The sequence below is a fragment of the Mya arenaria genome, chromosome 1, assembly GCF_026914265.1.
Source record: "Mya arenaria isolate MELC-2E11 chromosome 1, ASM2691426v1".
Taxonomy (NCBI): domain Eukaryota; kingdom Metazoa; phylum Mollusca; class Bivalvia; order Myida; family Myidae; genus Mya; species Mya arenaria.
The window spans coordinates 37,703,792-37,718,447 of NC_069122.1; the positions used below are offsets into that span (position 1 = coordinate 37,703,792).

At 33.8% G+C, this 14,656-nt stretch overlaps 1 non-coding gene across 1 annotated transcript; it reads right to left on the minus strand.

The window, feature by feature from the left end:
* Positions 1-12,324: 12,324 nt before the first annotated feature.
* On the minus strand, positions 12,325-12,398 carry Trnan-guu (transfer RNA asparagine (anticodon GUU)). Its single transcript has one exon. It is a non-coding gene; the product is annotated as a tRNA-Asn (tRNA).
* Positions 12,399-14,656: the final 2,258 nt, after the last annotated feature.

Genomic DNA, 14,656 nt, shown 5'->3' on the forward strand with positions numbered 1-14,656 from the left:
GTTCACACCACACCACAATTCAGTGCAACGTTTACATGCACTGCCAGTTTTTGTGGCACGAGCCCCATCAGATATTCCACAAGACATCCATTATTCTCATGAAACAACGTACGTTGAGTCCTTCGGTGTTATCATATACTGAGAAGGCATGTTTCTCAAAACTCTACGGAAAGATTGGATGTCACATGCAGTTAGCATTTGAAATAATTGCATTATATTCTCTACGCATAAACCCAAATACTGTTGAAAATTAGAGGGTGCATTTGGAAGCAGTCGTCACTTTTACAGTCAGTCATATCTACGACACTATCTTCAAAACAATGAGCTCATTCCCTTGTATGATCTTGAGGAAACATCGGATATCAATGAGGGCAAGTTAGCAGTTACGTGTTTACCCCTGTGCCTTTAAACAGAGTTCTTCGTTGTAATAGTTGACTACCTGGGTTGTCCCTGAGGTTTCGCTTTACCACATTAATTCCAGAGCGCTCTTAATCGCAATACTCTAAGGTGTGTGTATGGTTAGTTTGAAATTTGTTGATGGGATTATGTAATTTCTTTTAGATTTTATTCGCAATAATATTTGTGAGAAAAAAGAATATAAAAGCTATTTTTGTGTGTAAGAAGCTTTATTGAAACTGCAATTAATAATGTCACTTGCATACAAATCGATCGAATAACAAGGTCAGATGTAGATTTTGAATTATTAGTTTAGTCGACCACGTGATTTTTATCTTCAGTCACTTGGTCGCGTGACCTCGAAAACGGACTTCCTTTTACTTTATGTATGTATATACAGAACGTATTTTCAATAATAAACGAGACCTACTCTATATATTATAGTCTAGTTTACACATGATTTGATAACTCGTTTCTGTGATAAAAACTCAATAAAAACTACAGAGACAAGCCCAGTAGTCGATAATTCTAAAATAATCGCTCTAAAGGGGCACAAGGCAATGGACGAAACGAAAAAAGAACACAAACATATTCACAAAACATACACAAATACAAACACCATTAACAGACCCCACACTCACCAGAATGTCGGGACCGATATCTGGTGAGATTACCGCATTGGAACGGTCAGTAAAACAAGAAAACTTACTCTTTAAGAAATTGTTTCTAAAGAAGTTGGTGCATCGTCACAATCAGTAATTATAGCTGAACAAATACTATTTAAAGGTGTTTTCTATCGAATTTATATCAGAACGTGACAGGGTAATAAGTATCTTTAATGACCGCTCGTGTAGGATATGTTGATCCCAATCCGAGCGTAAGGTGTTTTGCGGAAACAAGGTTTACCAATTTTTCGAAGAACACCCTGCGCAAGGGTTGGAATGAAACTTTCGTACACAAGCGGCCATGGTAGATGTATCCCTACTCAGTTAGACAAAATAAAGTTAAAATGTACTTTTACAGGAACTCGTTTTTATGAAGTGAAAATAATTGGCGTATAGATAAAGAGAAACTTTATGGTTGTCATAGATATACGAGCATTAAATATAATTATGTAAATATTCACATTTTCTTTAAATAGTTTTGAGGAGTGTGCAACATTGCCTTATGAATGCAGCCTTGTTTGGTGCCAATCAAAGCGAGAAATGCTTTATTGGAATTTTAAATATTGCCACAAGACAATGGTGCCACAGACGAGAATCAGTCTTCAACAAGGGAGGTTATTGCATGATGAGAATGTAGTTTTATACGGTAACCTTTTTTAATCTTTTCCCGTAGGATGAGGATGTTACTCGTCTTCTGGCTTCGCATCCACGTTTCGACCCTTTTTTCTGTGAACCCCGACAACGTACGTCATGATAATAATATCCTTAACCTAAGCGTTTGAATGTGTTCGTATACGCTTTCTTAAGTTGCTTTTCGGATTGCTTTTTCCACCCATTCGCAATTCAATACCGGCCGAAAAATGTGTACCACTATAGGATCAGTGGATACAAGGCAACGCTCTTAGTCTACAGGGATACCGGTCTTGAATAGTCACTAGGGCGACAGAAAGCTGATGCAAACATATCTTTGAGACGACTTTCCTCTGCAACGTAATTCAACGAGTCTTTCGCAGCCGATGGATTACCATATAGACACAATTCAATTTGTGAGACTGATAAATATATTTGTTTCAGATCAGACAAACGATGTATGGATGTCTTGAGAGTACTCTGGCGAGGATTTTACCTTCAGCATTGCGAATGTTTGTTCAACGTGACTGAAAGGTATCATAATGGGAGGAGGTTGACGTCGAATCTGTGATTTGAATTGACTATTATCTACTTGTCTGTTGTCATACAAGAACATCTAAATGAGAATATATGAGCAACTAGTGTTGCATGGCTATGAAGGCAAAATAATCATGATACAGATATAACATGAATGTGAACATATTTTCTTTCATTACCATGACGTCCTTATAGATTGTTCACTATATGAATTCAACCGCAGACAACAACAACAACAATATTTAAATGTTTACCAAAATATACAAAAATAAAACAAAGTTGATATGTATATTGTATATGCAAATATATCTTTTACGTGATACCAAATTAAAACAATACATTAAAAACCAAATAGCCTTCGTCCATCACGTATTAACCTATGATGTTGTCTTCCTAAATTCAAGTATGTAATATATAACCGTTTATAAAATTCAGATCAGATCTAATCACCTATAAAACCGCTCCCTGAACTGCATTTAGTTTTGACAGGTAAGTCGATTTATTACAAATATTCTCAATTGGAGTCTTAGAGTAAATGTCTACTTCTAAGTACCACTCAACATATTCATTGTTTTATTGTAAGAAATCTGTTTACTGTAAATGTCAGTCATAACATCTTCAGTAGCTATATGTGTTCAAGAGTTCGAGATGAAAAATCTGCATCTTCACAACAAGTGGTTGTTATGTAAGATGTTGATAGTATTGGACAACAGTATATCAGCATTCGTTTAAGCAAATGTCTGTGTTTTAATCTTTGGGTAACTCTCGTTCTTTGTTTTTAAGGTCAAATTATGGTGCCTTAAAACAAGATTCTTGTTAATGGTTTGGTTATATTACTTGTCCCATTAGTTTACATGATAACTTCATACATCTGTAAATATATCTACGGTGTATTTGTTAAGTCTAAATAAATCACTAAGCAATTGATATGTTATAATTTTAAAGAAAGAGTGTAAAAACGATCATTTGATTGTCTTGAAGCGCGGTTTCATTCATAAAATTGATCTATGAATATTACAATGAATACTAAAGAATTAACAACCGTGGCGCGAAATTGTCAAATACCTTATTTAAGTATTGAAGTATTGCTGATAATTATTAATTGTCTACTTTTTGGGGACTTTTTCTGTGAACAAACTTTTATTTTGAAAACGAGGACAGTATGTGTTCGAAAAAAGGACGTCAGAAAAACTAACTTTCAAACAATAATGAATCAAATGTATAGTGAGAATCGCTAAACATATATCTGATTGGCATAATGTATATAATATTCCATATCAATTGAACGCAAACTGTGTAATCGTTTGTACATAGCTTTACTATTGTTACAAAGGAACGCGAAATGAGTTTTACCTAACTTGCAGTCTTGTCAATGCTTAAACTCAGGATTAACCATTTTGTCAACTGTATTATTCCATTGACTCTAACAATTTAATTTGGACTTTGGCATTGTGTTCGAAATTATGATTTGTCTACTGAGATGTAAGTATTTTTCAAACGATTATTCGTTAACTTTGGCTGATTCAGAAGAGGAAATACATAATTAAGCTTAATTATGTCTGTTAGTAAGCATTTGCCAAATATATGGGCCGAGTGTCTGTGACGCTCAAAATCCATGCAATTTGTAAATGAATGTGGATTCATGTTCAATTCTAGATAGATGCTCAAGTATGGTAAAATTTAAAAAAAATACCTGACCATGTGTCATCTTCTTAGTAATAATAACAGTTTTATTTGTTATAAACACTCATCACCATCACCCTCACCACCTACGAAATAAGACCGGCAACTCTTTGTTTACTTCGTCTATACAGTTCACCCACACGCTAACTGAATTATTATTTTCTCTCAATATAGATAAAGATATTTGTTGCGTCAGACTGAATTTATTGAGTGTGTTTTGATAGCCCGTAAATGTCTAAGAAACACTTTGTCACCAAGATCTTTGTCTGCAAAAATCACAATTGCAATGCAAATAAGGTTGCTTTTACGATATTGAAAGAGACTTAAATACATTAACTAGACGCCAACAATGAACTGACATCGCCGCAGAGGATTTATTTATTTCGTTTTGTCGTGCGCTTTAAAAGATTTTGCAATTTTAAAACGCACAGACGCAGTCTAATCACAGAATAGATTCAGCCGTAAATTCAAAATTTCTAAGGCATCCTGGCATTTAAATCGTCTATGACAAAAAGTGCAAACGTCGTAGCGAAAGATAATACGTATTCGTCCAAATATGAAATTAACATAACTATATTCGTTTCAACGATAATATCTCTACCTATGGTGTTATACATGTTGTGATATGGTTTGATAAATAAATGATAGATGTTCTTGTCACTTCCAGTTTATGGTTTTCCATCTGGGTTATATAAGTCTGACAGCATCTATACTAGCTCAATATGGGAATTCAACTGTTGACATCATACTTGGAAAATAGTATAACAGCATTCGTTAAAGCAAATGTCTGTGTTTTAATATTTGCGTATCTCTCGTTCTTTGTCTTTAAGGTCAAATTATAGTGCCTTAAAACAAGATTCTTGTTAATCGTTTGGTTATATTGCTTTTCCCATTAAGTTACATGATAACTTCATACATCTGTAAATATAGAAATATAGCTACGGCGTTTTTGTCAAGTCTAAATAAATCACTAAGCAATTGATATGTTATAATTTCAAAGAATGGGTGTAAATACGATCATTTGATTGTCTTGAAGTGCGGTTTTAGGTTCATTAAATTGATTTATGAATATTACAATGAATACTACAGATTCAACAACCGTAGCCGCAAAATTGTCAAATATCTTATTTAAGGCTCCATGCTATATAGACTAACACAACAGTGGGACTGCATTACTAAAACATTCAATTCTTTTCTTGCAAATATTAGAGTCTTGCTGATAAGTATTCATTGTCTACTTTTTTGGGGATTATGTGCTTTCCCTGTCAACAAACTATTATTTTTAAAACGAGGACCGTATGAGAACACTGTTTCGTCATTTCTTTACACAACAATACTCAATACTTAACGGGAGATCTCTTCGTCCTCTAGTCGGATCTGTTGATGCAGAATTGTCTTGTGAAGTTGTATGTAAAAGAACGTGAAAAAGAACGAACATAGGCACTGTCGTAATTGTACTTAATCAATTGGTGATCAGACAATACAGCGATTGCCAATAACTGCTTATAATAGTTAGTATAGACTATATTTTGTGTATTTCTTCAACACGATATTGGTTCCTAGTATACAATTACGATGCCATACATGATACCACGATTGAATTGTCTCATGCAGGTATCACAAAGCCTACAGTTAATGATTTGGTAACCATAGTTCTCAGCGATGAATCAGCCAAAGCTTGCAGGCATATGATTTTATTATGTAGTACGACTCGCAATATCTAAGTAATGTGAAGTACTTTCAATGCATCACAACTTAAAATATCTTTTTCGGCATTGTAAAACAAGTATGTAGTGCCTTCTCGTAATCAAATATATGTATACACCGCTGTTTACATTTGTCAAAATTGTATTTTTTCCTCATTGGCCGCATGACATCATACATATGTAGGTACGAAATCCATTGTTCAATTGTAACAACGGAGAATTCTGTATAAGATTATTTTCCTTGCACAAAATAGTTATACATGAAACCTCTTCATATTACGTAACTAATCTGGAATTTATACAGAATTTGAATACAGACAAGTACAATACAATAAACATTATAAGCTCAATGGGAACGATCGCTATCTAAGCCTTTCCATCAAATTAATCCCCTCCGTTTATCATAATCGTGCTGTTTCTTTATGTTATATTTCTGTAGAACAAATAGTTTAAATATGAAGAATGTACTTAATTACGTGCATAACATTATATGTTTAAATATAATCTGTATGTCCCGAAAAAAGTACATCCGCCTGTAGAACTAGAAAACGCTTTGTGCCTAAGTTAATCAGACATTTCGATTGTATACGATTACCTGCATGTGTGACAAGGCTAGTATTTGTACTAACCATTGACAGGCCTAAGCAATAATACTATCGAAAATAATGTTTTATTCGTTGGAAGGGGTTTTGGAATGCAAAAAAAAAAACTGGAATCGACTAAATTGGTGACGATTGTATGTTTTTTAGCTTTTTTTAGCCAATCTTAATTGGGCTTTAATTTTCTTTTATGTAGTCCCAAATTAAAACAATGTTGAAAGAAATGTCAAAGACATAATGATAATTCATAAAACGAGAAAATTCCATTACAATGCAAGAGAGAAATGAAAATAAGAATATCATACATCTACTAACACCTTTGAAATATATGTTCTGTTAAACGGTTCTCATTACCTGTATTAAACACAGACTGAAAATCTCTTGGCAATAGTTTGAAAAATAAACCTAATCCAAAACTCACACATTTCGTATCATTAAGCCAATGTGGGAATTCACATAGAATTGAAATCGAGTTTTCATACAAAACTTCTCGCGGAAAAATGCCTAAAGTAATTATGTTATGACAAGTAGCACGTATATCGACGTAACGCACTTTTGCGATGTCTATTGCAAGTCATACTCATTTCGAGCAATTATATTTCTTTAGTAACTTTCTTGCACTAACAAGTTCACGTCATTGTAAATCATAAACATAAAAAAATATTGTTTCTTAAAATGCAACATGTGACATTTGGTATTAAACATGGCGATTTTGTGTGTGTTCGACGGGTTAAATTCTGCGGTTTATTTTGGTGATCTGGATTTCCTCAATACTAGTTTAGGAGTGGATGTTTTGTTACAGTATAAAGTGTAAAAAGTATAAAAAATGCTCCGTCTCTTTCTTTCCTCTGTTGAGTATTGTTTTCCTGTTATTATCTTGTTTGCGGTTTGAATAGTGTGTAACTATAAGTAGTCTTTAGACTGGCATAATTGTACTACGTTATCTTCTTTGTCTGGATAGTGTTATTGCATCTACATTTTGTAATTAATGGGCAGAGTGTCGTTGTTCCTTTCACATTACCAATCCACCCATTGTGTAACCGAGCTAATCATGAAATTGTATTGTTTTTCAACATCCGAAAGAGAGTTATGTCTATTTCTTGTTATAAAGTTATATTAGTGATAGAGTAAATGGCAAGATCTTCAAGCAGCTAACCAGTCGGAACTTAGAATGCTTGTTTTACAGATAGGGTTATGGGAAACCAGGGAATGATATCGTACACAATTATATCATAAACGGTCACACCATTTTAAGCGTGAAGTTCCTGAACAGTAAGGATGCATTTTCAAAGCAAATGAAATCAATCTGTCGCCAGGGTGTTTTAGGCAACATAAAAATGAACGAGTTGTACAATTTTACTTTTTACATTTTTGTTCCACGGTGCCCTTTTATATTTGGAGTTGTTTGTCGTTTTGTTCATATTTTAGTACAGCACTATAACATATAGTTTAAATACAAAACTTCGCCTTAAAGTTACCTTATAACCAAAATGTATAATTTTATATTATTTCTTTCAGCTGTTGAAAAATGGATATAAGCGTTGCCTCGGCTTAGGTCGGCCTATCAAGTGACATACCGATACTTTTATCAAAAGACAACTCTTTCCCGTACATTAGTCAATACACTTATCACTGCATGTCAAAAGTGTGCAGAATTTAAAGTTAACTGGTGATAGTTTAGTATTATCTGTGGAACATTTAGACGATCATGATAAGATAGTCGATGTGCTTACAATGCGCGTAGCTTTTTAAAACTCATTGTATTCTCACACTACACTGATTCGCATGAATTTCACTTGGTAGGATTGTGAAACATATTCTGCTGTCAACGTCTTAGGCGCCTAAGATACATTTTAATGTTTCACAAGGAAAATTTGCTTAATTTATCATTACCATATTGTTGTAGGATCTGGACGTATCCTCATCCTAAAATCAACACTGTCAAATACAATTGTCCTTTGGCAAACGCACAATTTGGCACATTGTATTTAGAAGATTCTGAATACAGAAAGCAATAAGGCTGTAGTATGGTGTATGCGGAAACCTGTAGGTACGCAATAAATCATTTTCAGACAAATACCAGACACTCATAATCCAGGTCTTAATATATTGTTTTTGGAATTAAAACCAAGTAGCCTCTAAAGAAAAAATAATACGGTCTAAAATGGTTCTATGCACATTACCAAGAGCTTTCAAGTTTGATGTATATTCACTTCTTCAGGTGTTTTTTTCTAGCGGTGAAGGTAGGATAGTATTGATACAGTGAATTTAACGTATTTTAAATAAAAACAATTCTAATGCAGAACTTAGTGATTTAGTTACAGAACAAAGCTGAGTCGAACTGCTATACGAGCTAAAAATCTTAAGAGGTGCTCAGGCACCTGTCGTAGGTATGTTGTAGGAGGCTATAATGTGAATATAATTTACCTGTCTGCCACATTATTAGTCTGTTACATCAATTAGATATTCGCTGAGAGTATATTTTACTTGTAACACAAACCATTATAAAACATATGCTATTTAGTAAAGTGGATTGTATCAATATAATTTACCGTCATGCCAGATACACTATAATCTTCCATTCTTTCACTGCAGAGGAAGGTACAAGCACATCAGTCAAGAACATATGGTGATATTGTCTTATATCAATGATCTTTGAATTTGGTATACTAATGCAAAAACACGAAAATAATTATTTCCATTTCATTAAAATCAATTAAAGCAGTGTATTTAAAGTTATTTCAATGAAGATATTTCATTTATTTGTCAAAGTAAGTGTTGCATCATCATGGTGTAAATATAAATACAATGTGATTTTACGTCATATTTAAACTAAATGTTGATGGATTGTTTTTAGCCGGACTTATAATTAATTCCCCCCTAAATGACTAATTCCATGAACTATCCGGTTACTACTGCTCAAAAGATTTACAAGCATGATAGTAAGCCATCTGTCATACATCAAAACTTAAACCAATGGATAGAATCCTAAGAAATTTTATGTAATGAAAAAAGATGGATAGACAGAAAAAAAATCTTATTTTTATACATGCATGCTATAAACAGTGGATATGTTCTAGTAAAGAAAAACACATCATACACACAGTGAATTAATTTATACATTTTGTATAAAACTGCAGCGTGGTGAAAGCTGAAAATATTCTTTTTCTTATTGTTATTGATTGCATAAACTCCAAGCGGCGTTTCTTTTTCAATTTGAACCACACGCCACGCTCTGACTATATAACACATACTGTTGACAGTATCCTTCAGCCAAAGTCATTAAATGAATTTAGGTCTTTGTCATTTTGTTTATTCCTAACTGGTTTAACATCATGATCATATAAATGAAGGCCGCCCGGCGTTTTGTCGTAACGATTCATCATGTCACTCTTGCCTGCTGATTGAATGTCATAAGACGTTTATGCTAGACAAAAAATAACTATCTCTTATGACAAGTAAACGCTTACAGCTCCGATGTTTTATAAATTGACAAATATTAGTACAGTAACTCAATCTCAGTAGAAATATGCACACACAGCTCCGACGTACATAAGAGGATAGAAAAGCTGGCACGCTGTTTCGAGGATTCGTATAAGCAAGTCATGAATTGAATTTAATACTTATAACAGACCAAACCTGAAATATCGAAGAAATGATTTAATCTAAGCAAACGCTGTAACAATGTTAAGCCATTTCTTACATCTCTTTTACCAAGGCTACCACCAATGATGTCACTTCTGGAAAGATCATGATGCTATTATGGTTTATTAATAGGGTCTTTGTTAATTTGTAGACTGTGTAGAAATAAAATCTTATAAAATATCTAACCCATATAAATGTTAATGCTTGCAGGAATTGAACTTATTTAATACCAGAGTAAACTTTCAATGTTTTTAGGCTAAGGCCACAACAAATTGATCATTTGTTCGTCGGATTTGCCGCACCTAAAATTCGAAAAACGAAAAAAAAATATAAAAAAAACTTTTTTTGCGCCCGCACATACCATTTGGCCGCGCATTTTTATATTTTTGTTGACATCTAAATTTCCTCTATTTTCTGAAATTCTTTTACTTAGAATTTAAACCTGCAACGTCGACCTCGCCTTTTTGAAGGTAATTCCATGCTTTACATTCTTCGCGAGGAAACTTTCCTCGTGTCAGGACAAAATAAGGTCCGGGTAACCGCAAAATAGCCGATATTTGTTGACAGTCTTTGTCGGGAATATTTTGCAGGACGCACCGTTGTTATTCATTTCCGGTATTAAGTTTCAGGTTACTTTCAGTATTTGTAATGTAAAATAAACGTTTTAAGTGAAAATCAGTGTCATAGTCAATGGATTATAGTCTTCAGTAAACAACAAGAGTTTCACAGCGTCGAAGGCAATAATTATTTATGTGTGTTTAAGTTATTTATTGTTTTGTACTCAAAATTTAGTGTTAAATAATAACTAAATCGGATTTTGAGTGCAAAACTTTTATTAAAATACACGAACACACGACTTACGGTACAACCATTGAACATGTTTTCGTGAGTTATTTTTTTAAATTCTTAAATGTCTCAGTAATCATAATTGTTTAAAACCGATAAAAATAGTAGGACTTGTAAATGTTTTAGAAACAATCTGTATTTATGCACCAGTCATTTGTAACCACGCCCTCCCCCATGCTCTTCCCTAAGGTCCGAGGATAGCCGGGTAAATGAACCGTGTTTTAACCTTCCAGGTGGCCCCGCAGTGCCGGGTGAATGCGGTGGATATGCCCGGCGGGGTTGGCTGGACCGAAAGTCCCCGCTATTCCCCAGACCTAGACCTAGACGGGGGGGGGGGGGGGGCTGGTGGTTACAATTGACTAGTGCATAACATATACAGTTTGAAAATAACATCAGTTAAATCAGAAAATAAAACCTTTTATAAGTAAAATGACTGTTTTAATTTTCTCAATTCTTTGTGCTTATCCAATTTCTTATCCATTTTTTTCTTTGACCGAGTGGTAGTAAAGTGGCCTGTTTCTTACGGTCATTGAAGCTATGGGGCCATCATGTTATTCTTTTTAAGGCACGGACCTATACAGCATAGGTTCTTGGTCAAGGCGAGGTCTTGAAAGGGAAACACCATCATGTGCTTCAAGAGGTTCAAATTTAGACCTGACCCAATATTTGGAAATGCTCAAATGATGAATTACTCTTACTAGTCTAAAATGTTTTTTTGTGATAGTAAGTTACAGAATGAATACAATAGTTTTCTTTTTGGTCCTCGAATAATTGCACGTTACTATGAGGAATGTTGTCTTTACAATATATCCACGTTTAAATTTAAGTTAATAGTAAAGCACTGGATCTCATTGCCATTTGTTAAATATTGAGACAGATTTTCATTTGATACAATCAAAACCTTTTCATTTATAACTGAGAACCTTTGTTTGTAATTGAAAAGCTTTTCTTGACATAATTGTATGATAAATTTGGTAAGAAATAAACCTTTTTATTTATTTATTTTTATTTTTCGCTCTTCGCTCGCCTCTGATTTGCCTTAAATTTAAAAAAGTTGTGTTTTTTTCGCTCGCTCGCTCCTACTTTTTTTGGCAAAATCCATAGAACAAATGATCAATTTGTTGTGGCCTAAGTCTTTTTTATTGAAATAGCTGAATCATTTTAATTGGAATAAATGAGTCTAAAATACGATAGGCATTTCGAAGTGAGCTCACATTAACTAAAACACAATTAACCTTTTTAAAAGTACAACACACGTCATATGATCTGTGTGTAAAACAATTATCTTCATATTGTGTTAAATCCGTTGAAATAGCCACGCATGGCTCCATATTACTTGATATTACATATTACGAAGAAAAAGGATTGATTGCGGCACTTGAACAATGTATTTCTTTTATTTCAAGGTTGAAATTATAGCAATGAAATATTTTTCTACACTTTCTTAATGTATGAAATATCATAAATGATCTTTCGTTTCATATATTTATCAAAGAATGATTATTTTAGTAATATGAGAAAACTCATTGACATGCTAAAGTATCTTGGAAATATGTTTGTTTCAATTATTTGTGTGTATTAAATGGAAGGATGCAATAAATGGACGCAAAATATTAACGTCCCTGGGTGGGCTCGAACCACCAACCTTTCGGTTAACAGCCGAACGCGCTAACCAATTGCGCCACAGAGACGACTAAATACCATTTAATATTGTATCCACTTATTATATTTTGGTTAGTTCGAAAATAAATTAAAATTGACTTGGGAAAAGGATATATGTAAAACACTGACGATTTAACATTTTTGGTAATTTTCACAATACAAAATTATTCTCTAGTTGTATGCAATCGGATATTGAAGCCTGTCAATATTGCCACATAGTGAAATTTGTAAAGAGTAGAATTGTGATGCCTGTGATAAGCTTGATGATAAACGTCTTCAATTGTCTCTTTGATACTATAATGGTAAGTATGATTGCCTGACTTACGTCAGACCGGGATCGGCTTATATATATATAATAATATGCTATGGTTATCCATCTCATATATTTGATTAACATAAATGGACATATCCCGTTTGTCACATGGAAGACCGCTGTTCGATTTCCCGTCGGAGAGAAATATCTTGTTACATTTATTATAGATTGTTTTTATTTAATTATATTTTACGAGACGTTAAAGATACTCTCATCATTATTTTGACAAAGGGAAATAATACACATAGCTATACGGGTGCGGTTACGTGCTCGGGCCTGTTGTGTGCTACGTGTATATAAATTGTACGCGCTGAGAATGACATGTACGAAAGCCAGAGGGAACAATACTTCAACTATCAGCGAGCTGAAACTAACCCGTTTGAAGTGTCGTTTCGCAGAAACCTTTAAACTCAACTGCAACTTTTACATATTTATGTAGCTACAATAACAAGTACACGTCGGCTTTATATTTGTGAAACCGTAGTTCACTGTTTAAAGTTTTTTTTTAGATTTCGGTGCAGATAATGTTCATTTTCGATTATATGATTGTTTGGTTCTTTCTCATTCTTTGTGATTCTCACCAACAACATCAATAAAATATAATTAAAAGATCCCGAATAAAATATCGCATACACGAATCTCCGTTAACTTAACTGTCAGCTATACACATATATGTAGGAATGCTGAAGGTTTTAAATAACTCCTGGAACTTTCTTGAATATACCCAGATGGACCAACAATGGACAAAGCGACCTTGACTAAATGACTAAATCTGTTAGCGTTTCCGTTCAGATGACTCATCAGTATCCAGAAAGAAATGCTAAAAAGGTTGAGAAACAAGAGCACTTTTTGCAATCCAGAAGCTAGCCTCAGTCAATTTTAGCATTAGATCCACGAACGGCTGTGTTATGAAACTGTGAAAGATTTGGAAATCGTGCTATAATCTGCTCGGCATTGACATAGCTGAAAGTCATCACTACTGTTTGGCTAAGCAACACACTGCTTTTGGACAAACGGATAGAACTTAAAATCGCTGGGAGGAGATAAATATGAAGAACACCGTTGCTGGCAAAGAGAACTTGGAGTTCAACGAGAGACTTAAAAAATAAGAACAGGTGACTAGAAAACGGAAACCTGTGCTTTTTCCCCCGAGACTATTTTCCAATGAACAAGAGGACACGTGTCCAGTTGTTGCAAACAAGGAGTTTGCACGACACTGCTCTCCGAGTATGCTCTCAGATGTGACCTACTTCTTTTGGCTGCAAGTCGTTTTTTGCTTACCAAAACCAAGTGTGTCAAAGATTTTTGAATGGCCTTATGAAAACAATGAAAGAAAAGACCGTATTTAAGGAAACTTGCCGTGAGCAACCACATTCGACAAATTTAAATACGATAAAGATTGCACGATTCATTGCTCTTTTCTTGTAAAATTGCTTAGCTTTATCGTACACTCGTCTGTCATAAAATAACCATTTCATTTTACATAACAGTTTTAATGGAAGTTTAGTCGTAAGATGCATTCTCATAGGACATTAAATGAAAGGCTGTGATAAATTTGTTTGTCTTAAGGAATTGCGCAATGAATAAGAAATGAGTTGTACCATTACATATCCATCATTTTCTCCCGCGAGTATCATAAATTGACTAGTCTCTATAGTGTTTATTAAACTATCAATAATTCTGAAACTATATAAAACTGTTCTATGCCTCCTTTTAGAATTAAAAAGAATAGCCATAGAATCTTATGCCAAAGACAGTTCAGAAACCGAGATTACAAATATACCAATTGTATTTACTTAAGAAATGAAGCCACTTCAGTCAATAGCCTTTTCAAATTATAAAGTAAACAACAATGAGGAACACGGAAGGTTAAACCTCTTCCGATAATAAAATATTCCTTCATGTGTGTTTCAAAAAATCGTTATCTGATCTTTTCGTATTTAAAGTGCGAATGAATAAAAAAACCATCATGTG